Below are 11809 nucleotides of genomic sequence, written 5' to 3'. Positions count from 1 at the left end.
GGTCTTACCGGTGACTGACATTGACCAATAATGTGCATCAAACTGAGGGGAGCAGATGCTACACTGAAGGGCAGCATTGCCATCCTGAGGAGCATAGAAGGACAAATCCAAAGTCATGCCCTGGGGCAGACTGCAATGACAGAGGCTACAGACTGCCAGGCTGGGTGCTAGCTCTGCAGAAAAGGCTCTGGTCTTGCATCTTAGTTGAAAAAAGAGCTTTAACTTCTCCATAGCTATCCTTTTGCATGGAGTTCTAGGGGACTGCTTTGTCTCTCATCATTAATTCTTTGCAATAGACCAATACCTCCAGCTGTTACTACGTCCCTCAAATTACCCTGTTGATAGAGCAGGCCGAATCTTTATGTAGTGGGCACAACACCTTGTTCTTCCAAATGTCAGACCTCAGCCGACACACAGAGGCCCAGGGCACAGCAGCAACACTGCAGGGCTTCTACAGAGGACCAGACTTTCTGGTGCTTAGCATGCCATGGCTAAAGGTGGGAAGCTGCAGGGGGAGTCCCTTCAGTTTGTGCATGATCTTTAATGGAGACGGGATTTGCAGAATCATAGAATCATGCAGGTTGGAAGACATCTCTGGAGATCATCTGGTCCAACCCACCAGCTCAAAGCAGCATCAGCTAGAGCCAGCTGCCTAGGACCGTGTCCAGTCTGGCTTTGAATACCTCCAAAGATGGAGACTCCACAGCCTCTGTGGCAAACTGGCTCCACTGCTTTCCTGTGTTTTAATTCAGGACCATTGCCTCTTGTCCTGTCACTGGCCACTGCTGAGAAGACCCTGACTCCCTCTTCTTCATTCTCTTCCATCAGCTACTTATACTCATTGATGAGGTCTCCCTGAGCTTTCTCTTCTCCAGGCTGAACAGTCCCAGGTCTCTCAGCCTTGCCTCATAGGGGAGATGTTCCAGTCCCTTAATCACCTTTTTGGCCCTGTGCTGGACTTGTTTCAGAAAGTCCATATTTCTCTTGTACTGGGGAACCTAGAACTGGACACAGCACTCCAGACATGACTTCACCAATGCTGAGCAGAGAGGAAGGATCACCTCACTTGCCTGATGGCAAAGCTCTTCCTAATGCAACCCAGGATGCTGTTGGTCTTCTTTGCCATGGAGGGTGCATTGCTGGCTCATGGTCAGATTGATGTCCACAATGAACCCAACCCTTCCTTCTCTTACCAGCCTGCCGACCCCGAGTGTGTACTGGTGCCTGGGGAGGCACTTCCCCTTGTTGAACTTCATGAGGTGTCTGTCAACCCAGTTCTCCTGCCTGTCGAGGTCATTCTGGATGTCAGCACAATCCTCTGGCATATAAGCCACTCCTCCCAGTTTGGTGTTATCTGCAAACTTGCTGAGGGTACACTCTGCTTCCTCATCCAGATCATTAATGAGCAGGACTGGACCCAGTATTGATCCCTGGGATACACCGCTTGTGACTGGCCCCCAACTAGACTTTGTGCCACTGATCACCACCTGCTGGGCCCAGCCATTCAGCTTGTTTTCAGTCCATCTCGTTGTCTGCTCATCCAGCCCATATTTCACCAGCTGCTCTTTGAGGAAGTTACAAGAGACTGTGCTGAAAGCCTTGCTGAAATGAGGGTAGACAATATCCACTGCTCTCCCCTCATCTGTCAAGCTGGTTATTTCATCACAGGAGGTTATCAGCCCCTAAAGAATCAGGGTCATCCTGCAAGTGGCATGACACCCGCTCTTTCCAGCAGCCCATGGCAGTGCAGAATGTACCCACGATCTTGTGTCTTTGCCGCAAGGCACCAGCTGCTCTACTGGGCCACAAACCCCAGAGGAGCATGGGAAGAAAGCTTTAGCTAACCCTAACCTCTCTGGAGACACACTGTGGCAAGAAAAGGCACCCAATCTCCATAGGGTTTGCATATCATGCCCATTGGGGTGGCTGAGGTTGGCATGCAGCTCTGGATCATCTTCATCACCGCTCCCTCCCATACTCAGTCCTTGAGTTTCCCACCTTTTGTCTCAAGATCTGTGTGCTGTGATTGAGAGGAACCAGGGCAGAGCATGGTGGAAAGGTCCTACAGTCTTGGAGGGTTCAATCCCTCTTCTACAGTGTCCCTATATCTTAGGCGATGCAGGAGGCTCTTCCTCCACCTGGCATCAGTCTCAACCCCACTTGAAGAGAAACTCTCCATGAGTTTTTGTCCCTTCCAAAATGGGGCAGAGGGATTGGGAGGCAGGGCAAGAAGAAGTTGGCCTTGTGGAAGGATGGGTGATTTGATGGGGAGGGAAGTGTCACATTTTCCCCCTAGGAAATATTCATAAATGGGGGAATGGCTGAAGAAGTCTTGATTGGATTCTGACTTGACGATAAGTCATCTCTTCTGTCACTGCCTATGCAGGAGAGGGTACAAGGTTAGCCACTCAGCTGCACTGACCCACAGCCCACGGCCAAACAGCCCAAAACTCCCCCACCAGCACACACGGATGGGATGGGGGCCAATAATGCAGAAGAATGGAAGCTTGCAACGGCAAGGACCTGCAGGAGGAAGGGACTTCCCCCAAAGACTGAGGTGCCCTTGCAGAACCGCTTCACTGCTCTGCAGACTGCAAAGACCCGTCACGTCAGGAGAGGCGCTGGAGCTGAGTAAGGCAGCCCGATCTGCTCCCCGTGTTAACAACCAGCACAATTAAGAAAAGGCGACGGGTGATAGCAGTAGGCGACTCACACTCTTCTGAGAGGTACAGAGGCACCCATCTGCCAACCTGACATACTCTCTAGAGAAGTGTGCTGCTTACCAGGGGCTCGTATCATGGATGTCACTGAGAGACTACCAAGCCTTGTACAGTGCACTGACTATTATCCGCTGCTGTTGTTTCATGTGGGCACCAGGGATACAGCCAGGAGCAGTCTGAGGAGTATCAAGAAGGATTACAGAGCCCTGGTGTCCTGGTTTTGGCTGGGACAGAGTTAACTTTCTTCTTAGTAGCTGGTACAGTGCTGTGTTTTGGATTTAGTGTGAGAATGATGTTGATAACACGCTGATGTTTTAGTTGTTGCTAAGTAGCGCTTCTCTTAAGCCAAGGACTTTTCAGTCTCCCGTGCTCTGCCAGCAAGCAGGTGTGCAAGGAGCTGGGAGGGAGCAGAGCCGGGGCAGCTGACCTGAACTAGCCAAAGGGGTATTCCGTACCATGGAACGTCATGCCCAGTATATAAACAGGGGGGAGTTGGCGGGGCAGCACGGATCGTGGCTCGGGAACTAACTGGGCATTGGTCAGCGGGTGGTGAGCAATTGCATTGTGCATCACTGGTTTTTTTTGTTTTGTTTTTTTTTTCCCTTACTCCCCTCCTTTTTTGTTATATTCCTTTTCATTACTATTATTATTATTATATTTCATTATTACTCTTGTTAGTATGATATTTTACTTTAGTTATTAAACTGTTCTTATCTCAACCCACGAGTTTTACTTTTTTTTCCCCCTCTTTCCTCCTCCTCACCCCACTGGGAGGGGGAAGGGGGAAACGGCTGCGTGGTGCTTAGTTGCTGGCTGGGGTTAAACCACGACAGCCTTTTGGTGCCCAACGTGGGGCGTAAAGGGTTGAGATAACAACAGATCTCACCAGAGCGTGTTAAAACGAATTTGTTATTTGTTGTATTGTATTAGTTTAGTGGTCGCCGGTCACAACGTTGGGTTATTGGGTCTTAGAGTTGTGGCGTTCGTTCTTAGAGTTTTGTTATGTATCACCTCACTTGCCGTATATAGTCCCTGTGCTGCTGCTTATCACCCATAAGGTGAGGTGGATTAAGGTTTTTGCTTTGCTTTACTATGTAACACTGGTTTATGGTACGATAAAATTCTCGGTTGTGGGACTAATCCGGTATTTGTACTCAGCATTGCCGTTATCTCCATACTTCGGGAGCTATCTAGCGGAAACTGTTAATAATTACACCCTTTACCTTTTCTCCTCGGAGAACCAATCTATGGGGGAGACACCTTCCTTCACCTTCCCCTCCTCCTCCAGGCTAATTACAGTAGTGTTTGAGAATTTTGAAAATTTTGAATATCTTTGGAATGTTGAAACTAACATGGTTCTATTGCTAGGAACTAGCTTGTTCCTGAATGTGGTTCAGGTGTTGTTTAGGGTTAAACAACTATTTAAGAGATCTGCCCCAAAGAGATCTGCCCCAAAGCTGCAGAGTTATGAGTGGCAGGGTGTGTGGGGTAGCATGAGTAAATGCCTAGGACGGTGGGGACCTCCAGTGTTTTGGAACTTCACCCTTGAACAAGTGCAGAATCCTGAAAAACTAGTAGAACATTTGGAAAAAGTATGCTGTCACCCTGACAATTCCAGGGAGACACCAATCACTGCAATGTGCTGGGGCCTGGCTCATGCCTACCAAGCTCTGTTTAACATTATTCAAGGGGAAGCGAAGGTCTCTGGATCTGACAACAAAATGACGGCCACTGCAGCCCCTCCAGCCCCGGCGACAGGCACTGCAGCCACTCCGACCCCAGCACAAACGCTGCAGCCACTCCAACCCCAGCAACAGACACTGCAGCCACTTTGACCCCCGTGGCAGACACTGCAGCCTCTCCGGCCCCGGCAACAGGTACTACGGTTACTGCAATGCCTGTGACGGGCACTGCAGCTGAACCAGAGAACCAAGCCATGCCAGTATCAGTTGCCCCTGTACAGAAGAAGAAATACTCAAAAAAGACAGCTCGCTTAGTGAAGGATGAAGATGAACCAGGGCCATCACGAGAACAGGAGGAAGAGGCAGAACCGGAGATAATCACTCGATCCCTATCCCTGAGTGAGCTGCGAGATAAGTGAAAAGATTTCAGCCGTCGTCCAGGCGAGCACATTATCACCTGGCTGCTCCGATGCTGGGATAATGGGGCCAGTAGCTTGGAATTAGAGGATAAGGAGGCCAAGCAGTTGGGATCTCTTTCTAGGGAAGGGGGTATTGACAAGGCAATTGGAAAAAAGACACAAGCCCTCAACCTCTGGAGGTGACTTCTATCAGGTGTGAGGAAAAGGTATCCCTTCAAGGAAGATGTTGTATGTCAACACAACCAGGCAAGTGGACCACCATGGAGAGAGGTATCCAGTACCTGAGGGAATTAGCTGTGTGGGAGATGGTTTATTATGACCCAGACGATGGGCGGTTACCCACAGATCCAGATGAAGTCCAATGTGCACGACCCATGTGGCGGAAGTTTGTACGAAGCGCACCATCATCGTATGCCAATGCATTGGCAGTAGTGGACTGGAAAGACGAGGAGGGACCAACAGTAGATGAATTGGCTCGCCGACTTCGGCAATACGAAGAAAGTCTCACTTCCTCCCTCGTCGCGGCTGTGGAGAAACTGCCAGACATAATAGCCGAGAAATGGTCCCAAGAGTTCCAGTGATTTGAGGATAAGTTCTGCCTCCCACCTGCACGGACCAATCTCTCAGCTATTAGGAATAAGCGTCCCTCTGCTCAAGAGAGAGGAGATAGAAGGTACACCTCACAGGGTATCCTGTGGTCTTACCTGTGTGAGCACGGAGAGGATACAATGAAGTGGGATAGAAAACCTACCTTGGTTCTAGATGCACGGGTATGTGAATTGCAAGGAAAAACAAACACAAATGAGGATTCTTCCAGAAAATTGCTGCTTCAGACTCCAGTGAGCACTGTGAGTGGTGTGGCAGACAGAGCAGAAGGGCTGATCTTACTCCTGATCCTATGAGAAGGAATTCTAATCCATCTTTACAAAGAGTGAGTGGAGAATCTTATGACCGGGACTAGAGGGGCCCTGCCTCCAGCCAGGCGGAGGAGAGGGACAACCGGGTTTACTGGACTGTGTGGATTCGATGGCCTGGCACATCAGATCCACAGGAGTATAAAGCTCTAGTAGACACCGGTGCACAGTGTACTCTACTTCCATCAAGCTATAAAGGGGTAGAACCTATTTGTATTTCTGGAGTGACAGGGGGATCACAACAGCTAACTGTATTGGAGGCTGAAATAAGCCTAACTGGGAATGAGTGGCAGAAACACCCCATTGTGACTGGCCCAGAGGCCCCATGCATCCTTGGCATAGATTATCTCAGGAGAGGGTATTTCAAGGACCCAAAGGGGTATCGGTGGGCTTTTGGCATAGCTGCCTTGGAGACAGAGGCAATTGAACAGTTGTCCACCTTGCCTGGTCTCTCTGAGGACCCTTCGGTTGTGGGGTTGCTGAGGGTTGAAGAAGAACAGGTGCCGATCGCTACCACAAGGGTGCACCGGCGGCAATATCGCACCAGCCGAGACTCCCTGATTCCCATCCATAAGCTGATTCGTCAACTGGAGAGCCAAGGAGTGATCAGCAGGACTCGCTCACCCTTCAACAGCCCCATATGGCCAGTGCGAAAGTCTAATGGAGAATGGAGACTAACAGTAGACTATCGTGGCCTGAATGAAGTCACGCCACCACTGAGTGCTGCCGTGCCAGACAAGCTAGAACTTCAATATGAACTGGAGTCAAAAGCAGCCAAGTGGTACGCCACAACTGATATTGCCAATGCATTTTTCTCAATCCCTTTGGCAGCAGAGTGCCGGCCACAGTTTGCTTTCACTTGGAGGGGCATCCAGTACACCTGGAATCGACTGCCCCAGGGGTGGAAACACAGCCCCACCATTTGCCATGGACTAATCCAAAATGCACTGGAAAAAGGTGGAGCTCCAGAACACCTGCAGTACATTGATGACATCATCGTATGGGGCAACACAGCAGAAGAAGTTTTTGAGAAAGGGGAGAAAATAATCCAAATTCTTCTGAAAGCCGGTTTTGCCATAAAACTGAGTAAGGTGAAGGGACCCGCACAGGAGATTCAATTTTTAGGAATAAAATGGCAAGATGGACGTCGTCACATCCCAATGGATGTGATCAACAAAATAGCAGCTATGTCTCCACCAACTAGTAAACAGGAAACGCAAGCTTTCTTAGGTGTTGTAGGTTTTTGGAGAATGCATACTCCAAATTATAGTCTGATTGTAAGCCCTCTCTATCAAGTGACCCGGAAGAAGAATGATTTTAAATGGGGCCCTGAACAACAACAAGCCTTTGAACAGATTAAACGGGAGATAGTTCATGCAGTAGCCCTTGGGCCGGTCCGGGCAGGACCAGATGTTAAAAATGTGCTCTACACCGCAGCCGGGGAGAATGGCCCTACCTGGAGTCTCTGGCAGAGAGCACCTGGGGAGACCCGAGGTCGACCTCTAGGGTTTTGGAGTCGGGGATATCGAGGATCTGAGGCCCGCTATACTCCAACTGAAAAGGAGATATTAACAGCATATGAAGGAGTCCGAGCTGCTTCAGAAGTGGTTGGTACTGAAACACAGCTCCTATTAGCACCCCGACTGCCAGTGCTAGGCTGGATGTTCAAAGGGAAGGTCCCTTCTACACATCATGCAACTGATGCTACGTGGAGTAAGTGGATTGCACTGATCACACAACGAAGTCGAGTAGGAAACCCCAGTCGCCCAGGAATTCTGGAAGTGATCACAGACTGGCCAGAAGGCAAAGATTTTGGAATATCACCAGAGGAGGAGGTAACGCGTGCTGAAGAGGCCCCACTGTATAATAAACTGCCAGAAAATGAGAGGCAATATGCCCTGTTCACTGATGGGTCCTGTCGCATTGTAGGAAAGCATCGGAGGTGGAAGGCGGCTGTATGGAGTCCTATACGACAAGTTGCAGAAACTGCAGAAGGAAAAGGTGAATCAAGTCAGTTTGCAGAGGTGAAAGCCATCCAGCTGGCTTTAGACATTGCTGAACAAGAAAAATGGCCAATACTTTATCTCTATACTGACTCATGGATGGTGGCAAATGCTCTGTGGGGGTGGTTGCAGCAATGGAAGCGGAGTAATTGGCAACGCAGAGGTAAACCCATCTGGGCTGCTGCATTGTGGCAAGATATTGCTGCCCGGCTAGAGAATCTGGTTGTGAAAGTACGTCACGTAGATGCTCATGTACCTAAGAGCCGGGCCACTGAGGAACATCAAAACAATCAACAGGTAGACAAGGCTGCTAGGATTGAAGTAGCTCAGGTAGATCTGGATTGGCAGCATAAGGGTGAATTATTCATGGCTCGGTGGGCCCACGACACCTCAGGCCATCAGGGAAGAGATGCAACATATAGATGGGCTCGCGATCGAGGGGTGGACCTGACCATGGACACTATCGCACAGGTCATCCATGAATGTGAAACATGCGCTGCAATTAAGCAAGCCAAGCGGTTAAAGCCTCTTTGGTATGGAGGACGATGGCTGAAATACAAATATGGAGAGGCCTGGCAGATTGACTACATCACACTCCCACAAACCTGTCAAGGCAAGCGTTATGTGCATACAATGGTGGAAGCAACCACTGGCTGGCTGGAAACATATCCCGTGCCCCATGCCACCGCCCGGAACACTATCGTGGGCCTTGAGAAGCAAATCTTATGGCAACACGGTACCCCAGAAAGAATTGAGTCAGACAACGGGACTCATTTCTGGAACAATCTCATAGACACCTGGGCCAAAGAGCACGGCATTGAGTGGGTGTATCACATCCCCTATCATGCACCAGCCTCTGGGAAAATCGAGCGATACAATGGACTGTTAAAGACTACATTGAGAGCAATGGGTGGTGGGACTTTCAAACATTGGGATACACATCTAGCAAAGGCCACCTGGTTAGTCAACACTAGAGGATCTGCCAATCGAGCTGGCCCTGCCCAATCAGAACTTTTACGTACTGTAGGAGGGGATAAGGTCCCTGTAGTGCACATAAAAAATATGCTAGGAAAAACAGTTTGGGTTACTCCTGCCTCAGGCAAAGGCAAACCCATTCGTGGGATTGCTTTTGCTCAAGGGCCTGGGTGCACTTGGTGGGTGATGCGGAAGGATGGGGAAGTCCGGTGTGTGCCTCAAGGGGATTTGGTTTTAGGTGAGAACAGCCAATAGATTAAATTGTATGCTATTAATTGCTATATAATCCTGCCACTGTATGTCATCATTATTATAATTATTATGTGCTATATTAATGGTATTATAGTAAGAATTACTTAGATTAATGAAGAATGAACTTTGACAAAACTGAGTGAAGTGCAGTAGTGATGGAACCAGGACTGACTTCAGCATGCAACAATCCGACACCACACACCATCCTCCTGCTGCGCCCAATGTCACCTGCCTGCCACATCACACCGAAGCCCAATGCTGTTCTGCCGACTGAGCGGACTTTGCATCATCCCTCCTGCCCAGACAGACTGTTACGATAGATGGAGCTCAAAGTCATGGACTGAATGAACTCAACACACATTTGATAGAGATGGCCCATAGATCGCGGGAATGATATCTATATGTATATATTAAAAGACAGGAAAGGTGATGGTGATTAATTGGAAATGTATTGGAAAGTGTGGGATCTGGGCATAACGTAAATGGTATAGAATAAGGGGTGGATATTGTCCTGGTTTCGGCTGGGACAGAGTTAACTTTCTTTTTAGTAGCTGGTACAGTGCTGGGTTTTGGATTTAGTGTGAGAATGATGTTGATAACACTCTGATGTTTTAGTTGTTGCTAAGTAGCACTTATCTTAAGCCAAGGACTTTTCAGCTTCCTGTGCTCTGCCAGCAAGCAGCTGGGCAAGGAGCTGGGAGGGAGCAGAGCCGGGGCAGCTGACCTGAACTAGCCAAAGAGGTATTCCATACCATGGAACGTCATGCCCAGTATATAAACAGGGGGGACCTGGCCGGGAGGCGCGGATCGCGGTTCGGGAACTAACTGAGCATCGGTCAGCGGGTGGTGAGAATTGCATTGTGCATCACTGGTTTTTTTCTCCCCCCCCCCTTCTTTTGTTGCATTCCTTTTCATTACTATTATTATTATATTTCATTATTACTCTTGTTAGTATGATATTTTACTTTAGTTATTAAACTGTTCTTATCTCAACCCACGAGTTTTACTTTTTTTCCTTTGCTTTCCTCCTCCTCACCCCACTGGGAGGGGGAGGGGGAAGCGGCTGCGTGGTGCTTAGTTGCTGACTGGGGTTAAACCACGACACTCATGAACCACCACTCCCCTTCCCAGCCTTTGCCACAATACACAGCTATCATTCCCTCAGTCTATGGAGCACCCCTGTAAAATGTCCACAAAACGTCCGCTGAGTTCATTTGGTCCACGCCTTTGGGCTCCATCTGTTATGGTGACACCCAGGACAGGAGAGGTGGTGTGTTGCGTGGAGTTATTGGGCACCAAAGCCAGCTCCGATCGGAACCACGGGATTCCCCTCGTTTTCAGGGTGCAAAGCGTCATTTGTAGCATCTAGCCCATCCTTTCAGTGCCCAAAGCCTGCTTTTCAGGGCCCAAATCCTCATTTTTAGGGTCCAAACCTCTCTTTTATGACCCATAGCCTTTTTCAGGGCCCACAGTTCCTTCTGAGGGTCTAAACCCCAAAGGCGGAGCTCGTTGCCTGGCAACGTCCGCCCAGAAGTCTGTGGGGAGCCAGTGGACCCAGGACAGCCAATCGCATTTGAGGAGGCGGGGGAAAGGCACCTGATTGATATGTAACCAGGCTGCCAATCAGAAGAAACACCACCTCGGGGAAGGGCGGGCACTGGTGGTGGGGGGAGTGACCCCTCAGGCAGCCAATGAGAGAGAGCATCATGACAGGGGAGGGTGGGCCCCAAACCAGGGCACAGTGACATCCCAGGTGGCCACTCAGAGGCACCATTAACTCAGGTGGTGGGCGGGGGTGTGACTGCCTGAGAGCCAATGTGAGGCAGCATCACCTCAGGGAAGGAGACTGACAGCCCTCCCGACCTATGCCGGCAAAGACTGATGTGAGAAGAAGGCGGGCTTCGCTGGCAGCCAGGCCGAGCTTCAACATGGCGCCCGTGGGGCCTGCCCCGAGGCCGAGCAGCCCCCGGCCCAGGCCCGGGACCCCTCTTCCCCCCTTCCCCCTCTCTCCCCCTCTCCCCTCTCTCCCCTCCCCCCGCCCCCGGCCTCCCCCATGTTCTGCCATGGGGTCATCACGCCTGGTTGGCCGGGTGCCTGGGACCTTCGAGGCCCGTAAGGAGGGAAGACGTCGGCCTGGCGCCCAGGAGCCTTGAGGCCGCTAGGGAGGGGGAGAAGAAGTCGGCCTGGTGCACAGGACCTTCAAGGGCTGAGGAGGAGGGGAAAGGGGACTGATACGCGACCAGCTCGGTCCGAGAGCGTGGCTGTTTGCCTGATGAAATGGCATGCGTTACGCTAACCGTAGTCGCAGGGGTCAGGAGCAGGGGGTGGCGCTGACAAGTGCCATTGTGAATTGCCTCCATCAGATGGTTCCTGAAGTGCTAGGATGGCAGCAGTGCAGGGCCCAAACAGCAGGTGAGGCTGGAGGCCCCTGGTGACCTGGATCGGAGGGGGAGGGAGAGCAGGGGGACAGGCTGGGGGCAGCCGGGGAGCGGAGGAGTTTTCTTGGGTGAAGGTAGTCAGCATCTGCTGTCCTTACCCCATCGCTGGGCAGGGCGAGGCGCGACTGTTGTCTGTCCACTGTGTGCTTTGCCAGCGGCCCTGCTGCAGCCAGCAGCCAAAGTCATCAAAGAGGGAGAAGACGTCAGGCAGATGAGGCAGCCCGGAGGCTACTGCCCGTCTTGAGGCACTGATGATCCACCTCCTGTGAGCAGATGGAGGTCAAGAGTGGCAGCTGAAAACCAGGCCAAAGAGGCCAAAAAGAGGTTTGTTGAAAGAGGGCTGAAGAGCAGCCCCCTCCTGCTGCCCTGTTGCGGATGACTCCTCTGTGCTCGGTCCCCACGGCAT

Source organism: Gymnogyps californianus, unplaced genomic scaffold (assembly GCF_018139145.2).
Source record: "Gymnogyps californianus isolate 813 unplaced genomic scaffold, ASM1813914v2 HiC_scaffold_38, whole genome shotgun sequence".
NCBI lineage: Eukaryota > Metazoa > Chordata > Aves > Accipitriformes > Cathartidae > Gymnogyps > Gymnogyps californianus.
This window is presented reverse-complemented; position numbering follows the sequence as displayed.